The following is an 18166-nucleotide window of genomic DNA, read 5'->3' on the forward strand; positions in this document are numbered from 1 at the left end:
CTACTACTTGTGGGAGCACTCCTTTCTCCTAACACTGGCACACTCTCCCGCCGTTGATTATTCCATACGGAATTTTCATAACGACGACACCTGGGTTTTCTCCTGTTATTGGGCAGCCAAAATTTCTCCACGCCTGGTCGGCCCCTCAACGGCGCGGCTAATGGTTTCCCTGTCTCATCCCAGCAGATACGCTCCTCGGATGCTGCTGAGGCGGCTGATCACACCCTCTGGTGTTATTACTATTCTGCGAAGCCCGTATCACGCTAGTATGATACTAGTTTCCGCCATTCCTGTTATTATTTGCATTGTACCGATTGTCATTACGGCCCGAACCACTATTGTTACTGCTGCCAAGATTGCGGTATGCATTATTCCCATAGTTATTATTGTTGTGGTTGCTGTGGTACCCGTTGTTGTTACCACGGCCTCTACCACTGTCGCTATTATTGAGCCAATTGTCCTCGTCCTCAACTCTTTCCAGGAAATCATTGATTGTCCTGTAATTGCTTCCTACGTAGCGCTTTGTATCATCTGGAAGCTTCTTGTAGAGTTCCCAGACTATTTTGGATTCCGTGCGGCGATCACGCAAATATTCCAAATTGCGGATCCAGCCTTCACAAAACTCCTTCATCGAGCCGCGCGAATTCGCATCGAAAGGTCTCGATACGACCAATTCGCGCCAGACACTTTGTTGTTTTTGCTCTGACCAGTATTCGGCCAGAAACAAATTTTTAAACTAGTCAAAAGTCAGGTTCGTAATGTTGAGATTTAAGCCCCAACGCTTGGCATCACCAGCCAACACATCAATAACCGCATTAATTTCTCTCATTAGTCCATGATCTGGGTAAAACTCTTTCACAATTTTTAATGAAATCCGTCGCGTGTATACCGCCTTTTTTCAAGGGGTCGAACCGCTCCTCTTTCGTCAACAATTCCGAACTATGTGCACAGATTGGCACATAGCTCTGTTTTTCGTCAAGTTTCTTTTATAATTCCGACACTCTCGTAATTACTTGGCAAGTGGTTGTCGCAAGCGTTTCTACTTCCCTTTTTTTTCTCTTTGCAGGTATTAGCCTGCTTCCTCACTTTAGTATATACTTCGGATACTAAAGCCATTAAAGTTTCCACCTTCTTTTGATCCTCTTTTTTCACTAATTGAATTTGTTCCGTCACCTTATTCTCGATGATCGGAGCAACTGCTTCTCCTACACTTTTCTCGATTCTGCTAATTTCGGAATCAAAACGAGTATTTATGCTCGCAATTTCCGCCTGAACTCCTATCATTTCCTGTTTAAGATTACCGATTTCGGTAGTAATCATAACAATATCTTCTTTGATTTTATCAACTTTTGTGTTAACAACTCCAACATTGTTGTTAACAACATTAATAGCTTTGTTCTGGTTGTCTAGCTTCCTGTCAATTTTTTCAGACTGAGCTTTAATTTCTGCCGATTGACTCTTGATTTCATTAATCAAAACATTCAATAAATCAGTTAAATTCCCGGAAACTACCAGTTTTACTTCCGTAGCGGCTTCCTCTTTAATTGTTACCCCGTATTGGTCATCAAGGGGTACAGATTTGACTTTCGCTTCCGATTCCGAAACATTTTCTAAAGTTTGGAATTCCATTTCTGCTCTTTGTTGCGTTTCGGCGGTCGCGTCTTTCATACTAGCCGCCTGCCCCTGAACAATGGGTTCCGCGGTGCGTGTTTCCCACTGTTCCACCGATTGTTCCGTATCCAAGTCTACCAAATTTTGGTAATTGTTGCCTTCACTCATTTTTATAATTTTCAATATAAATACCAAATCTCAAATATAATTAGAATTACTCCCACTACTTATTCTCGTTGACGTAACGGCCTATTCGTACCCAGTAGTTTGTTACAAGATTTGCACAATGCAAAATTCGTGTCCAGGACAACCTCAAATCTGAAGATTGTCCTGTCATCAGGTCGCCACGTGTAACCTCCCCCTCACTTATCGACCCTAATGACAGTGAAAAATTAAACCGCGTGTACCTAATGGAAATTTGGGAAAAGCAATCGTCACCGAAGTTAATCTGTCGATAAAGAGGGAGGAAAGGGTTACATCTAAATGAAAGGAAAAATGCAAATGAAACTGGTGGAAATTAATTTTGAAAAGGGGTAAAGTTAATAAAGAAAGTACATGTGCGGCCGTTACGTTAACAATTAACTAGCGGTAATTAGATATTTGAGATATGGGGGAAATTACGATAGCCAGTCCTATGGACAATTACTATAGTAACTGAAAAAGAAAGGTTATTACACATATAATTAGCACTAGAAGCGTGGCAACTGAAGGTTGACACGTGTAGTGTGAAAACTGAAAGTTTGTAGGAAGTAATAAATTTCGCTACACTCTGACTTAATTTAGCAAAAGAATTAATAAAACCGGAAAATTGAAAGTTAATTTAGTGAGTGAAATTAATAGTGAGCTTTGTTTCTGAAGCACATCGAAATTCAGTAAAATGCGGTTAGTCTTGGGCTTCCTCAACAATCATTTCAAAAGCTACTTGAATCTACGCAATTTAGAAATAAGAGATTTAATTTCGAACTTGAATTAAATGATTCTGAACAATTAACAATAGTAAAATTTAGTACGTACCAAGCTGAGCTGCAGTCACAGGTAAGCTAAAATACGGTAACAAAACTCGCACTCTTAATTTGTGCTTGTGTAATCTAAATATTGTAGCCAGCTATGACTACTTTAATTGAACTTTGAAATTAGAGCAGTGAAATCGAACGATATTACTTTAATGCTGGCGTTTGAATCTCAACGACACTCGGGTTCATTCCGGAAAAGGAAGGGACCCTGCTCGGTAATGCAATTGGGACAATGAGCAACAAAGGTTCATGCTATGTTGCTGTAATTTAGTGAGAAAAAATTAACAGTTTGAAAAGCTGAGGTCTGCCATACAGTTCTAAAACTTTACGTGCTTCCAGTCTTCCTTGTTGGTTGACTGAAGGTTTGAAGTCGGCGATCGAGGAGGTGGCGACAGTCACCCATTGTCGGCCGTCGCTGTTGCAGAAGCTGGATGTTGGCGCGCCTTCTTCTCGACATGGTCTCCAGCCGAAACGGGCTCCTGATGTGCGCCAGCTAATGCTTCCCGTCCGCGACACCGTGTCAGAAACTATTATCGCAAGCCGAGCACAATTACATGCTGCCAAACCCTGAAAGTTCGGCAACTCGCGGGAGCGTCACACAACACACTTGCTTCACCGCCCTACTCCCGCCAGACTCTCCCTGCCCGCGCTCCACGCGGCCGAGTTCACACTATCAAAGATCCTAAACACTTTGGTTCTTCACACGACCTATCGATGTATTCGTTCGACAGCAGAGTTTTCCATAGGCAAGACCCAGCGTAAAATACAAATAATATTTACAAAACAAACCAATTATACATCGACATAGATGCATAAATATATATATATATATATATATATATATATATATATATATATATATATATATATATATATATACAAATAGTAAAACAATTACAATATATAAAGGCACAGAAATGTCATATATTCAAGTAACAAAATAAGGAAAAAATTTATAGTACAATAGATGGAAATAGGAGGATATGCATTTCTGGGGTTACAAACGGTCAGCTCATAGGCCCGTTTCTTATAGACGGAACACTGAACACGCACAAGTATCATAACGGACCACCTTCCATGAATACTAAAAGACGTTTTTCTGCAGACTACAAGGAACCTGTGCTGTCAACATGATGGCTGTCAGGCCCACGGATTGCCGCGCAGAGTAGCCGCGCGGTCTGTGCCAACATGATGGCTGTCAAGCCCACGGATTGCCGCGCAGAGTAGCCGCGCGGTCTGAGGCGCCCCGACACGGTTCGTGCGGCTTTCCCCATCGGAGTTTCGGGTTCTTCCTCGGGCATGGGTGTGTGTGTTGTCCTTACCGTAAGTTAGTTTAAGGGGAGACGGAAAGCAAGTGTGCTTCAAAAATTCGATTTTTAGATTTTAGCGTATTTGAAATGCCTGCTCTTTCCTGCGTGAAACAGTTTTTGTTTTATATAAACACGACAATTTTTTAGTGGCATATGGTGGTTTTCCTGACGCTCTGTGCAATCTGGGGTCGGTGACAGCAAGGCTTACGACCGGGTATGTGCAGAACAACCCTATGGTCCTAATGCCACAATTTCTAAATTAGAGTGCATGTGGGGTCCAGCTTGTGAAGATTATTGAAAGAAAAGTCAAAAATAGTATTTGAAGATGGTAAGAAGATAGGTGGTAAAGCTCGCCTGACAAATGTTGAAATAGATAGATTACAGAATTATTATGACAACGCAGAGAGTAGGCAAAAGTGGTAGCGTTTAGGTTATCTGAGCTAAATAGTAACGATAGAGCCGTCCACATTGCAGACGCTGTGTGGAGCTGTCCCAGGATAGAAGTTTCACTTCAGAGAATTAACTGGTAACTCCGTCCACGGCCTAGACGCTGTCGTAAGGTGTCACTGTAGAAGATGGTCACGCCGGCCATAATAAGACTCGCAGTGACGTTTAGCTTTGAGCTGAACGCTGTTGCTACTAAATTTGGAGTATGGTAATGAAACAATCGTCCTTATCTGTCGTGTGGCACAAGGAGAGGAATCTAAGTGTGGTTGGCTGGAGACGCCCTGGAGATGGACAGTGACTTTTCAGAGGGGCCAAAGCTTGTTAAGTGCCGATGGATTTGAGAACCCACTATGAAGAGAGAAATATTGCGCCGCCACGATTCCTTAAAACCCCCTTGTTTTTGTATTCAGATCGGTGGGGCCCCTCAGTAAGCACCGATATGTCCGTTTTCCTCACTTCTTCTCTCAAGTTTGTACTGAACATGTTGCCAATGTTCGCTAATCCTGGTAGCGTTCACCCCATGGATTCTTACACTACCTTCTGTTGTGCAGTCAACTGCCTCCTTTGTTTTCCCTAATTTTTAGAATTAGCCTTGAGTGTAGTAGTTTGTCTGATCACTAACAAATAGTCTTAATCAGATCCCTGAATTCCATGAGTCTTCTGTTGCAAACATGCTTTCGAGTCCCAAAATCCATGCCTTTCGTAGGTGCCCTGTGACAGTATTTAAAGCTGATCGAAATCATCATCCTGGATTCACTAGAAATTTGTCTCTCTGCATTTGTTCCTCACCGCTCGAAAATTGCAGACTGACTCCAACATCCCTGTCTTTGCTCTATCCTGTGTTACGACACGAGAACCATACACCACCAGGGGGATATCACATGTAATGGTAATGGTTTCAACGTCGTTCGGCAGCACATAACCTAGAGGCATGCTACCACAGCGCCATCTGTGTGTACCCTTTAATAGGGAATGATCACAGCCAGAAGGCTCAATATGGTGCAAACGTGTGAAGCAACGAGGCAAGCATGACACGGAGATGCACTCGTGCGTCCTACAGTCAACCGAGCGAGACTGAAAGGGATCGAATTCTATCCTGCCGAGTGGCAGGATGATCCGTTCGGAGATATTTTTATGTGATATAATCATAGTTTAACAAGCTTCAGATTTTTTTTTACTTTACTTGTACTGTTAAACCTAACTTCTTGCCGATTTTCACGATTCTAGATCAATGGGAGGTACGCTATAGGTTTTGATGAGTGAGAGTATCAATAGATGCAGCATAAATGACCGTATCGTTTGAGTGCTTCGATTTAGAAGCTTACGATTGTTACAGCGCCAAGAGCCCATAGCCCTTAGTATATGACACAAATTTGAATTTGATACACCAAATTTCTCCAGCGATAAAGGGTCTTAACAGAAGGGCAAACATAACACGAATAAAAATATTATAAAACATTTTTTCCTGTTATAAAACTAGAAATTATTAACTTTAGGATTTTTGTACTTACCTTGTATTGTGAAGCAATACTTCTTTCCAATTTTCGTGATTCTGGGTCGACGGGAAACATCCTGTGGGTTCTGATGAGTAAGTTTTCGAGTATCAAAATATGTGACATAAATGAACATATCTTTTGATTGAAGTGACTTAGAATCTTAAAATATTTCAAACCTCCAAGGAACTACAGAGTTTAATATGTGAATAAATATGAACATCGTAAATCTATCTGTTTCTTAGAACAATGGTTCTTATTAGTCGGACAGAGAGACGAACAACAAAGCGACTCGATAAGGGTTCTGTATCTGCATATTGAGGCACGGAAAGCAAAAAAAAAATCTGTTTTTTAAGTGCAGTTGCATGAGTAAGACTAAACTAATGTGTTCATCAGTGTTAACACCAATCCTGTATACATGTCCTGTAAGCTTACTAGTGCCACAATGTTTCAATAAAAGAATCGTTCAAATGACCTGCCGAATACGTAACTAAGAGAAACACGGCAAATGCAAGTAGTAATTTGATAATTTAGTACTAATTATGAAATATAAATACATATATTGGCTGTTACTGCAGCATGTACCACATATTGGCGCACCTTATTACACCTTGGAAGTAGCTTTTCCCAAATATCTCCTGTTTTCTGGATGCACTCGTGAAGGCATCGCTGGATGTTTTGCGCAAGAAACCTTAACATATCCTGTGAAACTGCGCTTATTTCAAGTCGAATGGCAGTCTTAAGTACAACAAATGTCTGTAACTGATTGGCAAAGACCCTTTATTTGAAGTAATCCCAAGGGAAGTAATCTGAAGCTGTTAAATCTGAGGAATGTGATGACTATGTCAAATCGCCAAGGGGGGTATCAAACAGTGTGGAAAAGTGTGTCCAAGTATGACAATATTGTGGCGTGCTGTGTGAACCGCTCTGCCTTCCTGCTTAAAGTACATTTTATTTAGCAGTCCTCGTTCTTGCAATTTCGGACTGAGGAAATTAACTTTTGCTACGTGTCCGGCACCAGCCTCAAAAATATAGGAACCAGAACTGGATCATCGAATCATGAATCATGAAAAATTTTGCTTCGTTGGATATCACCAATGAAATAATCTAAAGCCACTCTAATTAATTAAATAGCGACCGTGGACCACATTACTGCACGTGTCGAGCCAGTCACCGACTTTACTCTTTTACCCCCACTTCCAAATGCAAATACACACACCAGGTAGTCATGTCTGTTTCGTACAAATCATCCTTAAAATGAAATAAGAAACTGTTCCAATCTCTACATCTACATTGTATTTCGTACTTAAGTGCTTGCCCGAAGGTTCATTGAACTCCCTTCAGACTATTTCGATACCATTTCTCCTTACGTAGGTATGCATCAACAACACATTTTAGCATTTGGAGGACAAAGTTCGTGACTAAAATTTCGTGAAAAGATCTCGCGTCGCTTCCAACCAAGGTATTTACAGAAAAAAAAGAGCTGTACAAGTTACCGAAGCTGAAACAGGCATTCCTACGATACCGCGTAGAGAACTAAGAATTACAATAAAAAAATTCTTTCATACTCACAAGAATATCGCTTCAACACACACAGCCGGCCGGAGTGGCCGAGCGGTTAAAGGCGCTACAGTCTGGAACCGCACGACCGCTACGGTCGCAGGTTCGAATCCTGCCTCGGGCCTGGATGTGTGTGATGTTCTTAGGTTAGTTAGGTTTAAGTAGTTCTAAGTTCTAGGGGCTTATGACCACAGCAGTTGAGTCCCATAGTGCTCAGAGCCATTTGAACCATTTTTCAACACACACACACATACATACATACATACATTTCTACTTCTTTCTCGACCATTCAACTGTACTTATAATAAAATAAGTTAAAAGTAGTTTCAATCCCCATCTAGATCTGACAAACTTCCAGGTGTTTTGTCTTGGTTGTCATACAAGTGTCGTCACTGAAAATCCCCATCCACATATTCCCCTTTGCCCTACTCCCACACTTTCATTTTATATGACTGAAGGAGCATGTAACTGCATCTACTTGATTAGTAAAGAACGTTTCACAAAAGTTTCTTGAGCTTGAAAATTGTTGGCGTCATTTACAATACTGCAACCAACAAATAAGAGCGAATTTATTATTCTCGCCTCACTATCGACGAGAGGGTGCTGGAAAGTAAATCCATCGAATTTTTTATGTGATAAATTTTACAGCTGTTTAAGGAAAACGAACTTTACTAACATTCTACATTTTTATTCTTCATGTCTACGTATTTACTGTTAGAGGGCTCCGAATTGTTGCGTGTAACATGGCGTTGAGTAACGTAACTGTGTCGATGCGTGAGTTAGAGCATGCTGCAATCGAGTTTAGAATTCGAGTAGCTCAACACGTAGTAAAAGCTTTCGTTCAGCATGACAATGCCAGACCACAAACGAGAGCCGCAACAGTTGCAACTATTCGACACCTTGTGGTTACTGTCATGCAACATCCTACATGCACTCTCGACATAACCTCAGCTGTAAAATAAACTTCGAGGACTTTTCTTTGATACTGACGAGTGGACGTTCTGAGTCCATCAACAAACTCAAACCTATTGCAGTGCTGGAGTCAAAAAACTAGTCTCCTAGTGGGATACATGTGTTAGTCGCCAGTGTCACTACATCGAGAAATAAATATGTAAACATGAAGAATAAGAACTTTTACCATTTATCCCAGCAACCTTGTGGATATAACATATACACAGTTTATTTTTAAATGTTATGCCTTCCCGTTCTCGTGTACATATTAGGTCTTTATATTCTCGTACTGCTGCTGGGGGTTTTTAATCTTACAGTATATATTTTACTAGATGTTGTTGTGGTCTTCAGTCCAGAGATTGGTTTGATGCAGTTTGTAACCTCCCCTTCACTTATCGACCTTAATGACAGTGAAAAATTAAACCGCAAGCACCTAATGGAAATTTGGGAAAAGCAATCGTCACCGAAGTTAATTTGTCGGTAAAGAGGGAGGAAAGGGTAACATCTAAATGAAAGGAAAAATGCAAATGAAATCGGTGGAAATTAATTTTGAGAAAAGGGTAAAATTAACAAAGAAAGTAAATGTGTGGTCGTTACGTTAACTATTAATTGACGTTAATTAGATATTTGAGATTTGGGGAAAATTACAGTCGCCAGTCTCATGGACAACTACTATAATAACTGAAAATGAAAGATTAATGCACATATATTTAGCACTAAAAGCGTGGCAACTGAAGGTTGACACGTGTACTGTGAAAACTGAATGTTTGTCAGAAGTAATAAATTTCGGTATACTCTGACTTAATTTAGCAAAAGAATTAATAAAACCGGAAAATTGAAAGTTAATTTAGTGAGTGAAATTAATAATGGACTTTGTTTCTGAAGCACATCGAAATTCAGTAAAATACGGTTAGTCTTGGGCTACCTCAACAATCATTTCAAAAGCTACTTGAATCTACGCAATTTAGAAATAAGAGATTTAAGTTTGAACTTGAATTAAATGATTCTGAACAATTAACAATAGTAAAATTTAGTACGTACCAAGCTGAGCTGCAGTCACAGGTAAGCTAAAATACGGTAACAAAGCTCGCACTCTTAATTTGTGCTTGTGTAATCTAAATATTGTAGCCAGCTATGAATACCTTAACTGAAGTTTGAAATTAAAGCAGTGAAATCGAATGATATTACTGTAATGCTGGCGTTCGAATCTCAACGACACTCGGGTTCATTCCGGAAAAGGAAGGGACCCTGCTTGGTAATGCAATTGGGACAATGAGCAACAAAGGTTCATGCTATGTTGCTGTAATTTAGTGAGAAAAAATTAAGTTTGAAAAGCTGAGGTCTGCCATACAGTTCTAAAACTTTACGTGCTACCAGTCTTCCTTGTTGGTTGACTGAAGGTTTGAAGTCGTCGATCGAGGAGGTGGCGACAGTCACTCATTGTCGGCCGTCGCTGTTGCAGAAGCTGGATGTTGGCGCGCCTTCTTCTCGACACGGTCTCCAGCCGAAACGGGCTCTTGATGTGCGCCAGCTAATGCTTCCCGTCCGCGACACCGTGTCAGAAACTATTATCGCAAGCCGAGCACAATTACATGCTGCCAAACCCTGAAAGCTCGGCAACTCGCGGGAGCGTCACACAACACACTTGCTTCACCGCCCTACTCCCGCCAGACTCTCCCTGCCCGCGCTCCACGCGGCCGAGTTCACACTACCAATGATCCTAAACACTTTGGTTCTCCACACGACCTATCGATGTATTCGTCAGACAGCATAGTTTTCCATAGGTCAACCGAAACCCGTCATATTGTTACTGAAGTGTCGAACTGCGAGCAAGATTACAACAATTTATTCTAAGTAACATAATCAACAGGGTTCTTCTTCACGATATGCACCCACTGGTGTCCAAAATTAGAGCAACAATCGGAAAGTTTGCAAGGATGCTTTTATTTTGCTGCCGGCCGCGGTGGCCGATTGGTTCTAGGCGCTCAGTCCGGAACCGCGCGCCTGCTACGGTTGCAGGTTCGAATCCTGCCTCGGTCATGGATGTGTGTGATGTCCTTACGTTAGTTAGGTTTAAGTAGTTCTAAGTTCTAGGAGACTGATGACCTCAGATGTTAAGTCCCATAGTGCTCAGAGCCTTTTTAACCATTTTAATTTGCCACAAAACAGTACAAACATGTGATAGTAAAGTAGAAACAACGCAAGGAATTCAGAACATAAACAACTGCGACATACATATCGGTAGACAAAAATATTCTTCGTTTTTCCAATAAAGGGATTTGCACACACATTCAGACAACTGGTTAATGCGCTCAGTGTGGGCTGTGACCCCCTCTGGCAGCAATACAGGCATGATAACGACGGGGCATGATGTGAATGATGTCATTTATCTCATATTGAGGCAATAACGTCCATTCTTCCTTCAGAGCTGCTCGCAGGCTTTGAGAGTGGTTGGTGGATGCTCACGTAATGCAAGCCATCTCCCTAGCGCATCCCAGACATGCTATAAGGGATTCAAATCGGGAGAGCGAACAGATCACGACGTGCGTGCAATATCTTCCGTTTCCAAGAAAACATCAACCAGCCGTGCTCTCTAAGGTCGAGCATTAGCCTCCATCAATACGAAGTCTGCGCCCACGGCACGTGCAAATGTGGCCCCACAATCTCGTCACGATGCCTAACAGCAGTTCAAATTTGTCGATTCACCTGTACAATTTCATGAAGAGGGGTTCGGGTGGTAAACATAATCCCTGCCCACACCATCAGGGACCCTCCTCGATATCGCTCTCTTTCCACAATGTTTGGGTCCCTCCAGATACGAATCCAATCGACAATTATTCTAGAGACTAAATCGGGAGTCATCTGTGAAAACCAAATTGGCCCACTGTTCGACGGCCGTGGAGACGCGTTAATGACCCCACTCTAGATGTTCTCCTCTGGAAGACTCGTCGGAGGTAGACATACTGCAGGTCTCTGACAACAAAGGCCACTTTGCCGAAGCCTTCTGCACACCGTTTGCCTCGATTCAACTTGTACAGTGGATGCTGCGAGCTCACGTGTCAGTCGCCGTGCAGTGCTAAAGCCTTTGTTCGTTGATAGTCGCTTTTCTGCTGTTGTGAGGTGCGGTAGGAAGTTCTTATAATTATTAAATAATGGTACCGCAGTGGTCCAAGGAAGCGATTGAAGTATTGATATGTACTTATAGGGAAGAACAGTGTCTGTACGTCGAGAAAAGCGCAAACTATTATAATAAACCATACAAAGCAGTTCTTCAAATACCAATACATCCATCCGTATAAAATTTGCAAAGGATGTACGATCTTCTATCCTATAAAATGAAATCGTATATAACAGTCTTTATTGGTATATTTATAAATTCAAACAGTAATGAAATGGTGATACTTTTCAAAGAAAAGTAGGTGTTTTGCGAACTAACCTCAAATCTTCATGAAGCATGGAGAGCACACCTTTTCCAGCGTTTCTCCACTTAATCCAGTTTTTCCTCCATTCTTTCTTTCTTCTTCTCTCATTAGCATGCATTTCTGCATCGTTTACCACCAAAACAGCTAATAACGACAGTTTGCTCTGAACCTGTGTATCTGAAGCAGCCATTTTCGTTCGATACAACATGCAGCCGATCACAACTGTTGTGTGCGTACTGTAAGACCTTCAGTACACACACCATCAGATTATCTGACTTGTCTCTCTAGCGAAGTAGGCGAGTGTCAGCAATATGTCTCGTGGTCTTATCGTGGCATGTTTATCTTCTGCCGTTAGGTCAGACGATAGAAATGCCACTTGCACGCTTAGAGTAGCAGATTGACGGTGACCAACTTTAAAAAGAACTTGATTAATTTTCACACACATTTATTAAAATAATAAAAAGCATAGACATTAAGTAACTTGATTCTGGATGCTGTTTACAGTTGACAATCTGAAGTTCCTTTGGTCTTGGTACGTTAATCATATTCTCACATATCTCTGATATTTGACAAAGTGTCTATACATTTATCTTTATGGTTATGTACAGGAATATGATAATCTTCTTAGGTGCAGACTGAAACTTGACTATAGACTGGTACAGACTAATGCAGACTGGTACAGACTGGTGCAGACAAATGCAGACTCACTAACCGGAGGTCTGTACACTCGTTATAATGCCTCGCGCGTTCAGGCATCACTGCGCGAGTGTGACCCGTGAGGAGAAAAGGTTCTACGTTAGCAGCAATCTCATTGGCTGCGTTACATATTAATACGCGGATCGACGGAAGCAGAATTTGGTCCGTCTCTAAGGCGGCGCCATCGCGTAGTGCGGAGATGGACGAGCGCTGCGCCTGCGCTGTTGTGCTTAGCGGGGCGGGCTCTACTGGGAAAGTTGTGTACGCACTGACTACGCGGAACTATGTACACAACAACAACACAACTAGCTGCCGATCTTGCACCGTGGGAGAGCTTTGGCATGGAAGATAGCCGGCTCCTTTCCCTGCATGCCGGCAGGCATGCACACCATCTTGAAAACTTGCGGCGAACCTTCCTCCGTGTGAGACGGGCTTAAGGCTGTACAGTTGTGACCTTACAGCCAAATGACGGTCCTCTTTTCGGAGGTCACACGTGGCCGGCCCTGCCCTCGTCTTCGGGGTACAGTTTCGCTCTCTATAAACCGTCGCCACATCCGAGAAACAAAACATCGATTCACACTAAGCCATCGGGCCACATCAGTTTTTTGCGACTGTGCTGCTTCCGTTCTTCTTATGGCCCTCCACCGCAGAGAGTCTAGTGGGCGTCCTCTTTGTGCCATACTGCATCGTATCGCGACATTTCTGCTCGCGTTGGTCGAGATTCAACATACTGCACCGTCTGTGACTGTACACACAGCGATACACGGAAAACACTACCCCGTTTGATAGGTGCCCTGACGTCATCGTTGACGAGGTTGTCCGTTCACCGGAATGCCATCTTCCATGCAGAACACGATTGTATGGACATCTGGTTGACTGTGTTATGATTATATCGCGAATTAGACACAAGAGGAGGAAATAACGCTTTGTTGCTTTAGACACACACACACACACACACACACACACACACACACACACACACATATATATATATATATATATATATATATATATATATATATGTGTGTGTGTGTGTGTGTGTGTGTGTGTGTGTGTGTGTGTGTGTGTATATATATATGTGTGTGTGTGTGTGTGTGTGTGTGTGTGTGTGTGTGTGTGTGTGTGTGATATGCCTGTGTGTGTGTGATATGCCTGTATGCATGATAGTACATGTAACGACTAGACGAGTGGTGAGTCGAACACCTTCCGTTATGGACAACAGGATTGAACAGTATTTATTAATAACAAAAGCGAACCTTAAAACAGATTCAGACAAGGAGCAACGCAGTAATTTTCTTCGAAATTATGGGAACAACCAGTTAAACATCGAAATGAATAGTGAATATTCAATCACCAAGAAACAAATTTCTTGTTTAAGACTGATCAGTTAAATTTAAATTCTAAACTGAACTGAGTTAGTTTTAAATCAACTGTGAAAAATTCAATGTAAAAATTGCAGCACAATTAAAATTTCTAATGTCATATCGGCTTTCAAAAAGCAGTACAATCGGTTAGGTCTTAACAGAGCGGAAAGTACTTTAAATACCCTGAACTAAACAATCAACAGGAAAACACATTACTGCAGCATAACAGATTTCTCAAAATCAAGTTCTATAGCCTAAGATCGAATGCGGGGCCGAAGAGCGTAAACAAGATTGGCCCTGATGTCACCGGGACCGCCACGCCTCACAATACTCTAGCTGAGAAACACTAATCAGCTGCTTCTAAAACACACAACGCACAAATTTTAAAACAAGGAACCAATACGTATAAACATACTGCAGCAATATGTCCTCAGCGATCCACAGGCTAAGCAAGCAAATTTATTTTTCTCCCGTCATTTCAGAAAGAAAAGCCTGTATGTATACTAAATACTATGTCGATATTTCAATCGACATTTTTGAGTAAGAATTCAACAACCATCCGAGTACCCAAAACATACGAGAGAATATGCAGTTACCATGCGAGTATCCAAAACATACGAGAGAATGTGCAGTTACTGGTCGATGTCCAACACAACGCTTCTCATACGCAAAGCAAACAAAAGGTTATTTAACAACAAGAAAACTTCAGCTTGAGCGCTAAGAAGCAGACAGTTAAATTTCAGTGCTAGGTGCTAGGACGTCCAATAAGAAACATTAAATTTCTAACACAGAAATACACATACACCAAGTGGAAAACAGTAAATTAATAACCGGTAAACACCCCAGGACGATGTTCCCTACGGGAGATTAAGCTTACCCAACCGCGGTAACAGGTTCCAGTCAGAATACCAACGGCCTGCCGTCGGAATAACTAACTTTCCAGGCACCACACGTTAGCACGCTCACGTAGACAAACACAGCGACAGGGATGCACAAGGAGGATTGTATGACAAGATAACCACCCTAGGAAGTACGTCACATGGGAACTGAATGCTAACGGAAGATTCCACAACCTGCTCATCCGGCTTATTAAATGAATGCTCGCAGGACACCTGCTTCCCGCTACAAGTAGTTGGCCACGATCGTCGGTGCAGTTGGAAGGCAACAGCAAAATGCGCCCCTCGGCCAGTAACAGTCCCCCAGCTGCCAGCTGCCGTGTACTGGCTCCGTGCGGTCGCGCAGTTCTGGTCACTAACTCGCTGTTTTCCCACTACTGCCAACACACGCCCCGCAGATCCGACGGCCCAGCACGGCGACAAATTGAGGATTCCCTGAGACGGCCAAACCGGCCAAGACCATGTACCAGAGACCGGACACACCTCACCTCCTGCTTGCCACACGACTTCCTTCTTGTTCGCCAGTTCAACTTCAAGATAGTGAGACTCTACACCGTAGCCCCTCCCCCTCTAGCCAAAGATGAGACAGTTCCCCGTGGGATGTGATCTTTCGACTCTCGGCACGGCCCATATACAAATATATAAAATGAAATGATCGTATGGCATTGCTAGCCGGGATGCACCATGTAGGGGACTTTGGCAGCCGTATTTGCAAGTCCTTTTTAGTTGACGCCACTTCGGCGACTTGTGGGTCAGTGATGATGAAGGACACGCAACACCCAGTCCCCTTCCTGGAATCGAACCCGGGCCCTCTGCATGGTAGGCGAAAACGCTATATATATATATATATATATATATATATATATATATATATATATATATATATATATATATATATATGGATGCTTGGTTTTGTAAATTCTCCCTAATACCACTATCACCGTGATTGATTTCGGTTTGTTCTCACGTCCAACCGTCATAACTCTCGGCCAATTACTGCACCATATGCTACGAATGGCAAAAATTCAGATAAACGCTAGGTAATTTTTAGCGTAGAATCCGAGTCTACAGTGAAAAAGGGGTTCTCATTTAAAAATAAAAAGTGGGGGCTGTGTCAGAGGGAGGCGAGTTTTAGCACAGATAGGTGTCTCCCTTGAAGATATTAACTTTTCATCTGGAATATTTTTTACGTATGATGTGTATTCTTCCAGATTGCTGCAAGTAAAAACAAACACCCAATATATCCTTTGAAGACAGAGGCCAACCTGTTCTGTATGGACAATAATGTTGCTCACTGTTTCTGCAGTCTTTCCACTTACTCGATTCCATCTGGATTGTACAAAACAACTTAACCTCTTCCTACCAATAGGTTATCCTATGTCCCTTGAGCAATAAATTATTTAAAGGGATTCGAAAAACTATATGTCATTACCATTTTTAACAGAAGTCATAGGACAGTTACGCTTAGCTGTGCACGTAAGTATATATATATTTACATACGGGGTGTCCCACTTACTTTGACCACCCTAAATAATTGTTTGTCCAGATGCAAATTACAAAATGTTTCAAGCAAATGTTCTTCAGCCGTCAGTGGGACATCAATCAGCATGACTGTCTTCGTTGTAGCTTTGTTCTTTCACAAAGATATGAACAGCGGTATGACTTTTTTAAATGGCATTCTGTATTTTTTATTCGGTAATTCATTTCTTCTTCTAAAGACCTATTCAAAAATGTATCACAGTGTACCACTCACTGAAACACAACGTTATTAATTACCTAACACAACACTGACGTTGACGCTCCCAGCGCTTAGTGCAGGTAGTAGGATTAAAGGAACACATCCACGGCTGACGTTGACAGAGGACAAATATCAACATAAGTAGAACGCACACCCGTCATTCCGTCAACCATCGTCAGTTGAAGAGTTGTGTGAGTGGAATCTACACCAACTAAGAGAAGGTAGAAATGCATCAATGGAAAATGTAAGTTAGCAGAACAGTGACTGCAATACCATTTTCTTATGTACGGTTATATTTGTTACAGTACTTTAGTCGTTTTAAATACTGTTGTGTAGAGTAGGAATACAGTAGAGGCTGTCCTTCCTACAAAATGCATCGACAAAACGTTTCTTTCATTGTTGTTGTTGTTCAAGGTAGGCGAAATGCTACGCAGGCAGCGGAACTATACAGAGAGCGATATCCTGACAAGAATCCACCTTCCTGAAGGATGTTTTTTCGTCTTGTTGCGACGCTTCAGGGAGCGGGAAGTTTCAACCCACGACAACGCAATCGTCGTAGCACTCGCACAGACGAAGCTACCGAAGTTACTGTTCTCGCTTCCGTTGCTATGAATCCACATGTGAGCACACGACAGCTTGAACACGAGACTGGCATTCCTAAAACTAGCGTACATCGTATTCTTACACGTCACCTGTTCCATCCTTACCATGTACAGCTCAATCAAGAATTGCAAGGGTACGGTTTCCAGAATCGTGTACAGTTCTGTCAGTGGACACAGCAGCAAATCCTCGACAACCCGAACTTCTTCTCCAATGTTCTACTTACCGAAGTATGTTCCTTCTCAAGCAAAGGAGAGGTAAATACAGGGAACAGGGAATGCGTTATTGGTCCAGCGACAACCCACGATGACTTAGACAGATGGAACATCAGCGTCAATGGAGAGTTAACATCTGGTGTGGGATGCTTGGTACTACAATTATTGGCCCTTATTTCATCAATGGTAGTCTAAACGACACAGCGTATGCCAACTTCCTCAAACGAATTCTTCCTCCTCTTCTGATTGAAGTGCAGCTAAGAACCAGATTGCTTATCAACACGATGGATGTCCATCACATAATGCCTTGCGTGCACGTCGTGTTCTGAACCAAAGGTATCCTGCCAGATGGATTGCTCGAGGAGTAACAGTTACTTGGCCTGCAAGGTCTCCTGATTTAAATCCTCTGGACTTTTTTCTTTGTGGATGCATTAAAGTCGTTGTCTATCGCGATATTCCAACAGCACCAGAGGACATGCAGGAACGTATCGAGATTGCTTGCAATTCTCTCCAGAAGGCAACACTGGAAGCAGTAAATAATTCTTTCATTCAACGAGTGCACCAGTGTATCGGTGTCCAAGGTCACCATTTGAGCACCTCTGAATGTTCTACTCCTGGGCAATGGTACAGGAGAGTCAAAGTCAATTTTGTGTTATGTTTTTACTTGGCTTTCATTTGTTTTCTGACAACTCGAGCAAGTCGGGCTCAAAGTCAATGTTGTGTTGCGTAATTAATAACGTTGTGTTTCAGTGAATGGTACACTGTGATACGTTTTTGAGTAGGTCTTTAGAAGAGGAAATGAGTTACAGAATAAAAAATACAGGGTGCGATTTAGAAAAGTCATAGCGTT

General features: G+C 42.1%; 1 protein-coding gene across 2 annotated transcripts in view; it reads left to right on the forward strand.

The window, feature by feature from the left end:
* The window catches only part of LOC126475122 (uncharacterized), a 402308-nt gene that overhangs the window by 329801 nt on the left and 54341 nt on the right, over positions 1 to 18166 (forward strand). The gene's annotated exons all lie outside the window — the stretch shown is intronic.

This window comes from Schistocerca serialis, chromosome 4 (assembly GCF_023864345.2).
Source record: "Schistocerca serialis cubense isolate TAMUIC-IGC-003099 chromosome 4, iqSchSeri2.2, whole genome shotgun sequence".
NCBI lineage: Eukaryota > Metazoa > Arthropoda > Insecta > Orthoptera > Acrididae > Schistocerca > Schistocerca serialis.